This window comes from Peromyscus leucopus, chromosome 2, assembly GCF_004664715.2.
Source record: "Peromyscus leucopus breed LL Stock chromosome 2, UCI_PerLeu_2.1, whole genome shotgun sequence".
NCBI classification, from domain to species: domain Eukaryota; kingdom Metazoa; phylum Chordata; class Mammalia; order Rodentia; family Cricetidae; genus Peromyscus; species Peromyscus leucopus.
In genome coordinates, this window is record NC_051064.1 from 70,471,638 (window position 1) to 70,487,244 (window position 15,607).

Below are 15,607 nucleotides of genomic sequence, written 5' to 3' on the forward strand. Positions count from 1 at the left end.
TACATCTTTACTTTGCTGATGCAGTTAGAAAAAAGATATTCCCTATGAGTGAAATGTTCAAAAGAAATCCAAGTGGGAGAGACTCTGTAATGATAAATGAAATTGCATGGTCTCCATGGCCCATAAAATTGGATTTTATTTTATTATAATTGGTTTTTGATTTAAAACTCCAAGCACAAATAAAAATCTTAAAAGGAGCAGAAGTTTAAAAAGAACTATTTGAGTATCTTTATTATATGTGGTTTGACCTTAATAGTTCTCTATCGAACAATGTAGCCATTTTATTGTTATTGGTGAACAGTGTATTGAATCTCTAAGAGGAATTCTTGTCAAGATATTGCTACAAATTACTGACTCATGCACACTAGCTTTAAAATAGTATTTACATAAGTTTCCATAGGAATTTGTGGTCCACACAACTGCAGGAGCTAATATTTATTAATTAGGTACCTCATTTCCATTTTCCTACAATCATAAATCAAAGGTAATTAATAATGTTCCCAGATCTCTAATCTTCCAGAAAAGTACTTATAATACAATTATATACCCTTTACTGGATTCTACAAATGCTGTTTTTATCAGATACTTCAAAATGGCAAGCCCTTCACAGAATTTATAATTATATATGACAAGTTACATAGTTTTTCAGCTGGAGGGAAATGTAGATATGACATTTCTTAAACATTTTGTTCAATATCAGGTATGTAAAAATTAAGGAAAATTGAAAGGAGTTTAAAGTATTTCACAAGACAAATGAAGGCAGACAGGGTGGCATTTTAAAATATGAAGAATGGTCGCACAGGAGAGTTATAACATCTCTTCAGAATATGAAAGCCTGTAATGTATATTTTATATTATTAATAACTCTTAACGATAAGTACTTAAAATGTAGATGTATTTAAGTAAGGATAAAGTTGTGTGCCAGAAAGACACAAGAATATGTGCTCCCTGAGTTGGCAAGTTTGCATCTATAACTTTTTAAAAAAATATTTGAAATTACAACTTAATTGTAATTTTTTTCTTCCCTTTCTACCCTCCAAACCCTTCCAATATCCCTTTCTTCTCTCCTTCAAATTATCTCTTTTATTTGTTATTATATTCATCTATATAGGAATATTACACACACACACACACACACACACACACACACACACGTATTCCTAAATATTACCTATTGAGTCTATTTAGTGTTACTTGCATCTACGTTTATAAAGATGACCATTAGGCACTGGGCAAACATATGGTGTGTTCTTCCCTGTGTATGGCCACCTCTCCTGCCCTCAGCTATTGCCTGCAGGGTTGAGGACACAGGACTTTATTCCCCATCCATGTAGTTGGAAATTTCCTGTGTTCTGCCTGGCCCGCCACAGCCTTTATAAAAAAAAAAATCACACAAAGGCTTAATAGTATTTGTAACTGCTTGGCCATTAACTCAAACTTATTACTGACTGTCTCTTACATTTAAATTCACCCATAATTCTTATTTATGTTTAGCCAAGTGGCTTGGTACCTTTTCTCAGTTCTGCCTTGTCATCTTGCTTCCTTTGTGTCTGGCTGGTGACTCCTGACTCAGCCCTTCCTCTTTCCAGAATTCTCATCTGCTTGCTCCACCTATATTTCCTGCCTGGTTACTGGCCAATCAGTGTTTTATTTATCAACCAAATCAGAGTAACACATATTCACAGCATACAGAACAACATCCCACAGCACATCCACTTTGGCATGTCCATTGTTGCCTTCTTTCTTCATTAAGCTCACATATCTGCATATATATATATATACTTATATATAATTCCTCCTCTTCTTTCTTTCCTCTCAGTGCCTCCATCTCCCTGCTGCATCCCCCAATGCACTCCTCTATGGTGATATTTTATTTGTATTAAAATGTTATTTGTATGTAAATAAATAAAGTTGCTCGGGGGGTCAGAGCTATTAGCAAGCTATAGGAAAGCAGGGCAGTGGTGGTGTATGCTTGTAATCCCAGCACTTGGTAGGCAGAGCTAGGTAAGTCTCTGTGTGTTCAAGGATACAGCCAGTATTGGATACACATGCCTTTAATCTCAATACCAACCATAGAAAACCTGGAGGTCTATACAGACAGGCCGTGGCGAGGTGGTCATGTGGTTGGGTTTACAACCAATGAGAAGGCAGAACAGAAACTCTATATAAAGACTTTAACACAGGAAGTAGCTTTGGTTCGGAGAGGTAGGACCACCGCAGGAGGAAGGGTAAAGTTTTAGCTCTTAGCTCTGACCTTTTGGCTTTCTTCTTTGCATTGGTTCTGTGTTTCTTATTTAATTAAGATGGTTGGTTACACATACACTCCTCTTCTGTTTCTATTCAATGAAGCTCAGGCCCTTCATGATTATCAACTACACATGGCATATCAAGTTGAAGACTGGACAGGGCAACCCAGTATGATATGTGTCTCAAAAGCCATCAAGAGTCAGAGACAGTCCCTACTCCCACTGTTAGGTGTCCCTCAAGGAGATCAAGCTATATAACTGTAACATATATGCAGAGCGTCTAGGTCAGTTCCATGAAACCTCCCAGGTTGTCCATTCGGTCTTTATGATCTCCTATGAACCAAGGTTTATTGACTATGTGGGTTCTCTTGGGGTGTCCTTGGCTCTTTGGGCTCCTGCAATCCTTCCTCCCCTTCTGCAGGATTCCCCTAGATCTACCTAATGTTTGGCTGTTGGTCTCTGCATCTGTTTCCATCAGTTACTGGATGAAGCCTCTCTGATAACAATTGGACTAGGCACTAGTCCATGAGTATAGCAGAATATCATTAGGAATCACTTCATGGATTTTTTTTCCAGTGGTATTTGGTTCTGTTCTAGGTCTCTGAGATACTCAGGCTCTCTGTTCTGGAACTCCAGGCAGTACTGGGATATGATCCCTCTCATAGTATGGGTCTGAAGTTGGATCAGTCATTTCTTGGCCATTGCCACAATTTCTGTGCCACCTGTACCCTAGCACATCTTGTAGGCAAGACAAATTGTAGGTAGAAGGTTATGTGTTTGAGTTTGCATCCAAATCCCTCCACTGGAAGGCTTGTCTGTTCACAGGAGATGGTCAGTTCAGGCTCAGTATCCTCCATTACTAGGAGTCTTAGCTAGTCACCTTAGATTCCTGGAAATTGACATTGTGCTAATTTTCTAGCTCTTCCCTGAGATTCCCCAAACCCAATTCCAGTTGTGTCTTCCAGTGTTCTATCCCTCCACCTTCCCTCACCTGATTCATTCTGTTCCCATTCCTTCCATCCCCCCTTCACCCACAATGTCTATTCTATTCCCCCTTCCCAGTGAGATTCACACATTACCCTTGGGCTCTCCTTGTTACTTAGTTTCTCTGGATCTATGGATTGTAGCATCATTATCCTGTAATTAATATTAACGTATAAATAAGTAATCCCATGTTTGTCTTTCTGAATCTTGGTTACCTCACTCAGGATAATATTTTTTCTAGTTCCATCTGTAGATGTAACCAACTGTCTTATTAAATAAGAAACACAGAACCAACATAGAAGAGAAAGCCAAGAGGTCAGAGCCCAGAGCTAAATTCTTACCCTTCCTCCTGTGGTGCTCCTAGCTCTCTGAAAGAGATCTACTTCCTGTGTGTATGTCTTTACATAGTCTTTCTGTTCTGTCTTCTCATTGGTTGTAAACACAAACATGTTACTGCCTCATCACTGCCTGTATATACAGCCCTCCAGGTCTTAAAGGCATATGTCTCCAATGCTGGCTGTATCCCTGAACACACAGAGATCTACCTAGCTCTTCTAACAAGTGCTGGGATTAAAGGCATGTGCCACCACCGCTATGCTCTTTCTATGGCTCTAATAGCTCTGACCCCCGGGCAACTTTATTTATTAACATGCAATTAAAATCACATTTCAGTACAAATAAAATACTACCATATCCATCTGTTTGCCTGTAAATTATATAATGTCATTGTTATTAATATCTGAATAATACTCCATTGTGTAAAATGTACCACAACTTCTTTATTCATTCTTTGATTGGGGGCAGCTAGGTTTTTTCCAGTTTCTGGCTATTAAAAATAAAACTATCATGAACATAGCTGATCAAGTATGCCTGTGGTAATATGGAGTGTCCTTTATGTATATACCCAAAAGTGATGTATCTGTGTCTTGAGGTAGATAGATTCCCAATTTTCTGAGAAACTTCCATATTAGTTTTCAATGGCTGTACAAGTTTTCATTCCCACCAGCAATGGAGAAGTGTTCTCCTTCCTCCAAATCCTCATCATCATGAGCTGTTGCTTGTGTTTTTCATCTAAACAATTCAGACAGGTGTAAGATGGAATGTCAGCATTGTTTTGATTTGCATTTCCCTGATGGTTAAGGATGTTGAGCATTTCATTAAGTGTTTCTCAGCCATTTGAGATTCCTCTGTTGAGTATTGTCAGTTTAGATATGTACCCTACTTTTTATTTGCTTATTTGGTTTCATTTGTCTAGTTTCTCTAGTTCTTTGTAGATTTTGGAAATTAGCCAATTGTTTGATGTGGGGTTGATGAATATCTTTTCCCATTCTGTAGGCTGCCATTTTGTACTATTGATAATCTCTTTTGCCTTACAGAAGCTTTTAAGTTTCACAAGGTCTCACTTATTAATTGTTTATGTTTGTATCTGTGCTATTGGTGTTCTGTTCAGGAAGTTGTCTTCTGTGCTGATGTATTCAAGGCTATTTCCCAGTTCCTATTCTATCAGGTTCAGTGTATCTGGAATTATGTCAAGGACTTTGATCCACTAGGACTTGAGTTCTGTGCAGAGTGATAGATATGGATCTGTTTGCATTTTTCTATATGCCACCATCCAGTTATACTAGCACCATTTGTTGAAGATGTTTTCCTTTTTCTGTTGTATAAAATCAGATGTCCATAAGTGTGTGCATTTATGTTTGAGTCTGTTCTATGCCATTGACCCACTTGTCTTTTGGCATTTATAATATTTAACTGAAAGGGAGCATATGTTTTCTCTAGAGATAAAACTCCTAGTAGGTTATTCAACTCAAAGTGGTCAGCTCTAAACACATGTACATTGAGACAACACTAAATGGATTAGATAGCATGTGCATATAACAATAATAATTAAGAAGTAAAGGTAATGAATTAGAAAGAGAGTGGAAGCAATGTAGGAGAAGTTGAAGGAGGGATGATAGAAATGATGTACTCATTAAAAAAACTTCTCAAAAAATAAAAAGCTTTAAATTAAAACAAAATCTTAGGTAGCTAGAAAAAATAGGGAATTTTTGAAGTGAACCATATATCTATGTTTTTATTTCTACTCTATCATTTATTCTCATCTTCTATATGGTTTATAAACTGTGAAAAAACACTGATATGCAATATGTAAAGCTCTAATATCTGACATATATACATATATATTCATATATTATACCCTCAAATGTTAATTTTGCTCTCTTTTAGTTAAAGTGGAATTATTTCCAGTTACAAAAGAGAAAAAATAATGGTTCTATAAATAATTCACAATATTCAAAATATATTTTAAGTATGATTCATAAAGTAATATATTTTAAATTAATTCTGTTTTTTTTTTTAACACAAAAGTCCATCAAGATCCTGTGGAGACCAGGCTGGGCTTGTGAAATCCTTCTTTATCTACAACTCTGTTACCTTTAGCTACTGAACAACAGCTAACAATGTGAACTACATCATTTCAAACTATGCCCCAGTACTACCTTACTGGACACAGAGCACATGTCTGCTGAAAGCTCATCCAGAACAGAAGTCCAAATGACATAAGACCATTCTCTTTCAATATTGCTGAAACTACCACATTATGGAAACAGAATTTGCCATTTTATCATCCAATTTTTGACAACCCATTTAACCTCTGAAAGCATAAAATTTGGAAGAGACAACAGAAATCTCCAGGAGAGAATGACTTTCATGCTGAGTCACAACGAAAGAAAAGGAAAGAAAAAATAGAATAGTTTATATAACTGATGTTTAATACTCCAGTTAGCCATTGAATAATGCAACACACGAGATCCCTTTCCACATGGTGAACATATTTTATCTCTATATGTACTGTGTGAGTTATCTCCACTGCATTAATATGTAAAATTTCATTCATTCTACTATGCTTTTACCATTGCAATCTGACTTACTATTCATTTTATTTGTAGATACCTGGGCCTCTGACATTTTGGTTGAAGTATCTGCAGATTTTTTTATACTTTACACATTAACATTTGTTTGTGACAAAAATTAATTCAAGTTATTCTTTTTATATATACACCTGCAATATTCTTAACATGATCAGTCATTGATACCATGGAACACAAGTAGTTATACTTCAAAATTATAACAATGTACCTGCTGACCATTCTCTGTTTTTCCCCTATTTTCCCCTTTTCTCTTTAGTTTCTCATAACAGTTGTTCTTTCTTCAATTTCTATAAAATCAATCATTTTCAATTCCATATATATATTTGACATGACAAAGTATTTGTCTTACTATCCTGACCTATTTCACTTATAATGCTGCCTAGGTCCATTCATGTTGTCACAATTGACAAGTGTTTATATATTTTATTACTGTATACTTTTCCATACAGTATTTAACCCAACATTTCCTTTATGCATTTATTTATTGGGGTAAGTTTTGTGTAGAAATCATATCCTGGCCTTACCCATGTATGAAATGGCTATTTCCACAAAAGCAAAAGAATAACAAAGTTTCATTGAAATGTAGAAAAGAAAGGAACTCATCTGCATTGCATTGTTGATGATCATGTAAATTAGAAGAGCCATTGTGGAATACATTATAGAAGTTCCTAAAGAAACTGAAAGACAGATTGCTATATGTACGGTTCAGCAATCCTACTACCTCATATGTGCTCAGAAGAATTATAATCAGCAGATTTATGTGACATCTCTATTCCCATGTTTGCTGTGATGCTATTCAAAATTCCATCTATCTTAACACTGACTGTGCCATTTTGATTTGTTTTACAAACTAGTTTATTATTTTCTGCAAACAGATTTTTAAAAAATCTATACTTTTTCCTTTTTTATTAGTTGTGGTTGTTGTTAGTGTGAAAGAAACTGCCATTGACTTTCCATCTGTTTCAACATAGTGAGTTTCAATCAATATATTTATCCAAGTACAGCCAATTCCTTGAATTTAAACTTAATACATAGAAAGTTTATTACATATTTTTTGTAGAATAGGTAATGGTAGACATGTTATAATCATTTACTTTATGTAGCTCTGGATTTTTTTCACTGAAATAACTACAGTTGGCCATTAAGTGTAAATACATTTCTGTTATAACAGCAGAAATCATTCCTTATGCCCACAAATCTTCTCTTTCACAGTGTATTTTTTGGCATACTATTATAAATTTGAATTTTATTACTGAAAAATTTTGAATTTTGAATTGTGAGAGTAATAATTAACTATAAAGTGATCCTTAAATACACTTTATTGATCCAAGTTTGTCTACTTTGTTTTAAATTTACATTATAAAATACTCATGTTTTCTCCTCTTCCCTTTTTTTCCTCACCTCTGATTTTCCCCACACTTCCTTTCATGAATTGACACTAAATTTATTAGTTGGGGTAGAGAAAATAGAGTCACTTAGTGCAGGTGTCTTATTTGGGGATGTGAAAGTAGAGTGATAATGACATATACACCAAGAAATGTCCTGGTGTGAGAAAACAGACTATCCCATATGAAGATAAACCTGGCATGAAGTAGAGCAGGTATTGACTGTCACATTGGAGTTAAGAATCCAAGTAGCATCAGAAAAGCATCCCCTATTGAAATGTGTCTGAATGTAAGCAGACCAAAGAGGTTATTCATGTATTTAGATAGCCTGATTCAGGTCAATAGCAGAGGAAATGAAGTGTTCTTTTCCTGAAGAAAAGTCTAGGTGGGTATGCCAAAGTCAAAGCAGGTGAGGTATCCATGCAGAATGGTTAACCTACTGTGGAATTGTAAGCTCTACTAGAACAAATTTATCAAGGGCTTAATATGAGCTATCAGAGCCCAAGTGAGATACAGAAAGCATCTAACTGAAGTTCTGACATAGTATGGCACATGGTATGATACATGACATTTCATGGAGCTCACTTCCAGTTGGGTAACTGTACAGTAACCTATAATAGTGTCTGTTTTTATTAATTAAATTTATACTTTGATATCTTCATAGGGATGAAGTGTGTTCTAATTACTCTTACCCTCCATCCTTGTTAAATACTCTCCTCCTTACAAATCCCTTAAATTCATATATTGTCACATTATATTGTTATCTATGAGTTTAAACAAGGTGGCATATGTCTGAAATGCAACTGGAGAGGTTGGTTATCTGATCACTGTCATGACACAATTTCACAAGTGGATTCATTTTGCCTGGTATGTCTTCCCTTGTATCCTAGAATTCACAGTTGTATCAGATCATTGATGCCTTTCATTTGACATCAGCCCATGTAACACACCCCAGAGTTTTGAAAGCTGATAGAGAGGAAACTTCAGCTCATTTCCAGATTGTTTTGTTATTGTTGTTTTTCCCATATCTTGTAGCCGAGGTCTATGGTGTCTTTAATAATAGGTTATTATAAGCTAGTTGTGGTGGAAAACTAAGAGAAATGGCAATTGTTTGTATTGTTTAGGGGGCTGCTGGATCCCCCTGATTAATAGCTCATACAAGATATCCCACCTACTTTTGATTGAGAACTTCTCTGTGTAAGCATGAGAGATAGTCACTATAACTGGGAAAAAGAGTTTGAAAGAATCATCTAATTTTACAGATCCAAGAAGCTCAAAAAGTACACTCTCCCAAAATCCTAAAATTCAGGCATCCGTACCCAGAACATATTAAGCCAAAGCTAATAAAAAGAAATTTTTAAAATTATCATGAAAATCCACAAATCCAGTTGTTTAAATTAAACATTGGCAACAGTAATACCTACTTCTTTTTCTTTTTTTAATGTTATTTTTATTTATTTTCAAGTTTTTTTTTTAATAAAGTGAAAAAGAGACATAAATAAACCAGAATGTCAAATGCAAGCATATACAGTTTTGACAATTTGACATATACTATGTGTTTTGGTGATTTCATACAGGTGCCCAATATATTTTGATCAGATTTATGTCATTAGTCTGTATGTCTTCCTCCATGTCTGGCTGAATTCCTCTTCTTTTCAATAACAAAAATCTTAAAGAAACCAGAAGCAAGGGTTCTACATGTTATATGACATTAGAAGCAGCATTTATTATAATACAAGCTTCACATTGCAGACAGCAATATAAACACAGCATTCCAGATATAGAATGGAAGGTACCATATGGTTGCCTTTATGTGTTTTAGCTAGCTAGTATTTATTGATGTAGTTTCTCATTTTTCATTTCACTGACATTAGCATTCTCACTGATTTATCTGTTACATTCAGTAATAGGGTTTTTCCTAAAAGAAATTATTCTGAGGCATATTTTAATATTTTTTTCTTTTTTAATTGAAAATAGATTCTTCAAAAAGAAAATAGATTCTTCTTTCATACAATACATCCTGACCACAGTTTTCCCCTCTCTATATTCTTTCCAGCTCCCCACTTTTTCTCCCCAGGATCCACACCCCTCTATCTCCCTTCAGAACAAAAAGCAGACTTTCAAGAGACAACAACCTAAAATGACAAACACAAAATCACAAGGCAAAAACCTTCACACCAAAGCTGCACAAGACAACCAAGTGGAGAAAGAGTCCCAAGAGCAGGGAAAGGAGTCAAAGATACATCTACTCCCACTGCTAGGAGTTACATAAAAATGCCAAGCTAACAGCCATACATACACCCAGAGGACCTGGTGCAGACCCTGCCACCCCTATACTTGCTGCTACAGTCCCTTTGAGCCCATATTCGCCCTGTTTAGTTGATTCAGTGGACCATGTTCTCCTGCTGTCCTTCATCCCTAATGACTCCCATAATCTTTCTTCTCCATCTATCACTAGGTCTCTGAGCTCTGAGGGGAGGACCCTGATGGAGACCAATAAATTAGATTATCTCTGCTTAGAGTATGTGGCTGTGGGTCTCAGCACCTGCTCCCATCTACTGCCAGAGGAAGCCTCTCTGAAAACAACAGGACAAGGCACTCATCTACAAGTGTAGCAGACCATCATTAGTAATCATGTCTTTTTCCTTTTTTTATTGACAAGTAGTGTTTGGTTCTACCTAGGTCCCTGGGCTATCCAGTCTCTGGTTTCTGGCCATCTAAACAGTGTCAGTTGTGAGCTCCGTTCCATGGAGCAGGCCTCAAGTGAAATCAGACATTGTTCAGGTGTTCTCATAAGTTCTGTGTCACTATTGCCCACATACATCCTGCAGGCAGGACAGATTGTAAGTCAAAGTCTTTGTGGCAGAGTTAGTGCTTTAGTTAGAGTTTCATTGGTGTTAAGAGATACCATGACTAGATAGAATTTATAAAAGAAAACATTTAATTGGAGTTGGCTTACATTTCAAAGGTTTAGTCTATTTTCATCATGGTGGGAAGCATGGAATAATGCAGGCGGATAGGTAGATAGGCAGATATGGTGCTAGTGAAGTAGTTGAGAGTTCTACATCTGGATTCTAAGGCAGCAGGAACTGACTGAAACATACTTCTTCCAACAATACCACATCTACTCCAAATGGCCATACTTCTAATAATGCCACTCACTGTGAGCCTATGGGAGACATTTTCTTTCAAACCGTCACAGTCCACACCTTGGACACCACAAGCTTGTAGTCATATCATAATGAAGAAATGTGTTAAGTCCAACTTTAAAAGTCCTAGTAGTCTCTAACAGTCTCAAACCTGTATAAGTCTAAAGTCCAAAGTCTCTTCTGATACTCATGCAATCTCTTAACAGTAACCTCCTGTAAAATCAAAATGAAAAAGCATATGACAAAATTCCAACAAAAAAAAAGTCACAGCCTACACATTGCCATTACAAATTCAAGGAAAAGCAACATAGTATGGAAACACTGGACCAAAGAAATACCAAAAACTAGCTGTGCAAACTCCAAACTCTGCATCTCCACATCTGACAACAAAATGCTCATCAGATATCTAAGTTCTCTCAGCTTTGTTGACTGCAACACATTTCTCTCTCTTGGTGCTGGTTCCACTCCCTGTTAGTTTTCCTCAGCAGGTATCCCATGACTCTGGAGTCTCTAACATCTTGGGGTCTCTAACACAATTCAGGCTTCACGTTTACAGTTTCACTCAATGGATTCTCTAAGCCTCCATGCAGGGACACCCCTCACATATGCCTGGTTTCAGTGGCTTTCCTGAGTAATGATGAAAAATTTCTTAATCTCTTTCTTCTATCCTTGACTCTAAACTAAGAACTACATGGCCAAAGCTGCCAGATTCTCCTACTTGCTGGGGCTGGAATATGCCCTTTAGTTCATTTACATCTTATCAGCTTTCTGTTTTCTTTTTTTTTAATTAAGAAAATTTTCTCATTTATTTTTACATACCAGTCAAAGATCCCCCTCTTCCTTCCTCCTGCTCCCCCAGCCTCCCCCTCCCAACTCCTCCTCCACTCCCCCCATAAGAAGGCAAGGCCTCCCATGGGGAGGCATATCCAGTAGAGGCAAGCACAAAGCCCCTCCCGCTGTCTCAAGGCTGTGTGAGGTGTCCTGTCATAGGTAATTGCCTCCAAGAAAGCCCCCTCATGCACCAGGGATGGATTTTGATCCTATTGCCAGGGAGCCCCCAAAGCAGATCAGGCTACACAACTGTCTCACCATACAGAGGGCCTAGCCCAGTCCCATGCAGGCTCCACAGCCATTGATCCAACTTTCATGAGTTCCCTCTAGTTTGGTTTGGTTGTCCCTGCATGTTTTCCCATCATGATCTTGATACACTCTGCATCTGTTTCCATCAGTCACTGGAGAAAATCTCTGTGATGACATGGTATTCACCAATCTGGTCACTGGAGTAAGCCAGTTCAGTTTAGGCACCTGCTCCACTTTTTCTACTAGTCCAAGCTGGGGTCATCCTGGGAACTTCCCTAGAACCTGGTTTCTCTCTATCCCATGATGTCTCCCTCTATCATGGTATCTCTTTCATTGCATTCCCACTCCCACAACTCCAGAGAAGCTAGCTAACAAGGAAGATCCAAAGAGGGATGTATGGATCAGCCTGGGAAGGGGAAATAGATGAGATCTCCATGAGCAAACTGGGGATGAGGGGTGGGCAATGGAGGGTAGGGGGTAGGAGATGAGAACATAAGGAAAAGGGATGGTCAAGCTGGAACAGGGATGGAGTGGGAAAGCTTTCTGTTTTCAATGGTTCCCTTTACTACCTAAGCTTGGCTCTCCTGAATCTGTAGACCAGGCTGGCCTCTTACTCAGAAATATGCCTGCCTCTGCCTCTTAAGTGCTGGGACTAAGGTGTGCACCACCACACCTGGCTCTAAGCTTTTCTTTACTTTTTTTTTCACAAGTTGGTAGCTTAGCTGGGAGGGATCTTGCTCTGAGGTCACCAATCCCTTTATTCCATTTAACATCAGGATTTTAAAAAACCTGTTTATCTCCTTGAACACAAAGCTTAGCTCCATTCCACTTTTTGGTGTCCATTTTCTCCTTAAACTCTACATTTTTTATTTTCCCTAGCTCAGCTCTATCCTTTTCATTACAGATCTTCCTAAGAGTAAACACTAATAACCACATGACAGAATCAATACTAAGATGCTTTGAATATTCTTCAGCCAATGGAATTAACCCAAAACTCTTTAATGTAGCCTAAGGCAGACTTTTCAAACAAGTGAGAAAAAGCAGCCACATTCTTTACCAAAATACCCCCAAATTAGTCTCTAGGCCTAGTCTCTAGTCTCATTTTTTCACCTGAAACTTCTTGAGCCAGGCCCCCACAATTTAAATCACCCTCAGTACCACTATGCTTCTACTAGTACAGAGCATTAAGCAGTATGTAAAGCATTCCACTGCTTTCCTAACCCTAAGTCCCAAAGGTCACATCCCTCCAAACAAATGAATGGTCAAGCCTATCACAGCAATTACCCTAATTCCTAGTACCAACTTCTTTCTTAGAATTTTATTGCCATATAGAGACACCATGACCATCACAAATCTTATAAATGAAAACATTATATTGGGGCTGGCTTATAGTTCAGAAGTTTAGTCCATTATCATCATGTTGGGAAGCATGGCAGCATGTAAGCAAATGTGCTGGAGAGGCAGCTGAGAGTTTGACATAAAGATCCGCAAGCAGCAAGAAGTGACTAAGACACTTCTCCAACAACTCCAAACCTACTCCAACAAGGTTGATCCTCCTAATAATGCCACTCCCTATCAGCCTAGTGGGGGTCATTTTCTTTAAAACGACCACAGTTAGTACCTAAGTCTCTCTTTCTATAGGCTGTAGAGTACATTCCCACACCAAAGAGAGAACAATGTGGAGGTGAAGACTCCATGCAAGTATCAGCTTGACCTCTCCACATTCAATGAGCTCTGTGAATGTCATCCTCAGCAATAAGGTCCAATGTCAGTTTTCAGAGAGCACTTGTCTGTCTTAGCATCAGCCTGGATTGTTTGGAAATATCCTTGGGTCCCCCTCAGCCAACAACTCAACCAAATGTAACCTAGTCCCGCCACAGGGAGCCTTGCTTGGCTAAAATAGATGGTCAGTTGAGACTCCATATCCCCTATTACTAAGATTCCTTACTAGAATCACCCTAATAGATTTTAGGAAGTTTTCATTGCACTAGGCTTCCTCATAGCCCTACAAATGCATCACAATTCAACTGTCTCTCCCTGCACTATTCCCTTGATCACCATCCCCAAACTTATCCCTGCTGCTACTGTCCCCATCTGCTGCCAGTCCAACCACAAAATCTACTCAATTTCCATTTCCTAGGGAGATTCAAGTGTTCCCCCTCTCCGAGCCCTCCTTTTTACCTAATCTTTTTGAGTCTATGGGTTATAGCTTGATGATCATTTACTTTATGGTGAATGTGTATTTATAAGTGAATATACACCATATTCATCTTTATGGGTCTGGGTTACCTACCTCAGGAATGGTACTTTTATATTTCCATCCATTTGCCTACAAATTTCATGATGCCATTTCATGGTGCCATTTATTTTTAATAGCTGAGTAGTACTCCATTGTGTAAATGTTCCACATTTCTTTATCCATTCTTTGATTGAGGGATATCTAGGTTGTTTCACTTTCTGGCTATTATCAATAAAGCAGCAATGAACATAGTTGAGCAAGTGTCCTTGTGGTAGGACAGAGTGTTTCCTGGGTATGTGCCCAAGAGTTGCATAGCTAGGTCTTGTGGTAGATCAATTTCCAATTTTTAAGGAAATACCATATTGATTTCCACAGTGACTGTACAAGACTGCATTCCCACCATTAATTTTGGGATGTTCCCTTGTCCACATCCTCATCAGTGTTACTGATCTTAGCTATTCTGCCAGGTATATGATGGAATACCAGAATTATTTTGCTTTGAATTTCTCTGATGCATAAGGATGTTGAAAATTTCTTTAAGTGTTTCTCTGTCACTTGAGATTCTTCCATTGAGAATTCTCTGCTTAGATCTGTACCCCTTTTTTAATTAGGTTATTTTTGTAGATATCTAGTTGTTTTTTTTTTTTTTTTTAGTTCTTCATACATTTTAGGTATTAGTCTCTGTTAAATGTGGAGTTTGTAAAAATCTTTTCCATTCTGTAGATTGCTACTTTTTCAAATTGACAGTATCCTTTGCCTTACAGAACCTTTTCATTTTTATGAGGTCCCATTTATTAGTTGTTGATCTTTGTAACTACACTACTGGTGTTGTTTTTAGGAAGTAGTCTCTTGTGCTATTCCCCACTTTTTTTCTACCATATGCAGTGTATCTGGTTTTAGGTTGAGGTCTTTGATCCATTTGGACTTGAGCTTCGTGTAGATTGATAAGCATGGCTCTATTTGTACTCTTCTGCATGTAGATAACTGGTTTGACCATCACTATTTGTTGAAGATGCTGTCTTTTGTTTTTCTAGTATGCATTTCTGGCTCCTTCATCAAAATTAAGGTGTGTGTAAGTATGGTAATTTACAACTAGATCTTCAATTTTATTTCACTGATCAATGTATTGATTTTTATGTCAAAAAAAGTGGCTTTTTTATGATAGCTCTGTAGTTACAATTTGAAATCAAGGACAGTGATACCTTCACTAGTACTTTTATTCTCCCAAGTTGTTTTTGCCATGTTTTTTTTTTGGTTGTTGTTTTTGCATATGAAGATAAGAATTGTACTTTCAAAGTCTGTAAAGAATTGTGTTTTTATTATTATAGTGGCTTCATTGAATCTCTAGATTGCTTTGGGTAGTACAGCCATTTTAACTGTGTTAATGGTACTGATCCAAGAGCATTGAAAATCTTTCTATCTTCTGATATCTTCCTCAATTTTGTTCTTCTAAGTCTTGAAGTTTTTGTCACAGAAGTGTTTATTTGCTTGGCTAGAGTTACCCCAAGATACTTTATATTATTTGAGGCTATTACGAAAAGTGTTGTTTCCTTGATTTCTTTCTCAGTCCGTTTGTCATTTGTATATAGGAGGG